Raw genomic sequence first — 807 nt, forward strand, 5'->3', positions numbered from 1 at the left:
ACTACACACCTAAATCTTCTTATAAATTAAGTTTAACTAAGTTAAACAATAAGATTTAATATTAATTATAACTAATTTTTGTTATATTATACTAATTTAGTTGGACTTAACGATTAACAAAAAAAATTGATTATATAGTATTATTCATTGATATATTAATAATTAATTTATCATAAATAAAAAATTAATTTAAAAATCTGTAGATAACTAATAAATTACTATATACACAAATGAATTGATCGTTATTATTTTGTTTTCATTTAGCTATCTTTTTAGTATGGAAATCTAATTTTTTACGGCCTCTCCTCTATCAGTGAATGCTTGCAAATTAGTGAAATAAAAAAGATTAGGAATATTATTAAAAAAGTGTGTTTGAGAGGACTTCTTATTTTAAAATCATACATAAATTTAATATTATATAATTATGTTAGGTATATACCAAAAAAAATAATCACCAAATTAATTATTTGTATAAATATATATTATAATATAAAATATATATTAAAAATAATTTATATAATACGTGTATTTATATGTTTGGCGGCTGATTTTTGGTGGACGTATAACTTTTTTAAATATTATATAATAAAAAAACAGAATAAACGGAATGAGATATATCTAGAATCAAATGATATAGCAAAAATTACTACTTACTGTAAAACAGTAAAGAACAAGAACTTTGGCAAAAATAACACTTCCTTAAGCATTTTTATTCATCCAAACATTACCTTATCTGATTTATTTCATTTAACAAGTTGAATAATAATCCGGGTCATATACAGGACTAATTTAATAATATAATAATAT

This window comes from Arachis stenosperma, chromosome 2 (assembly GCF_014773155.1).
Source record: "Arachis stenosperma cultivar V10309 chromosome 2, arast.V10309.gnm1.PFL2, whole genome shotgun sequence".
Taxonomy (NCBI): domain Eukaryota; kingdom Viridiplantae; phylum Streptophyta; class Magnoliopsida; order Fabales; family Fabaceae; genus Arachis; species Arachis stenosperma.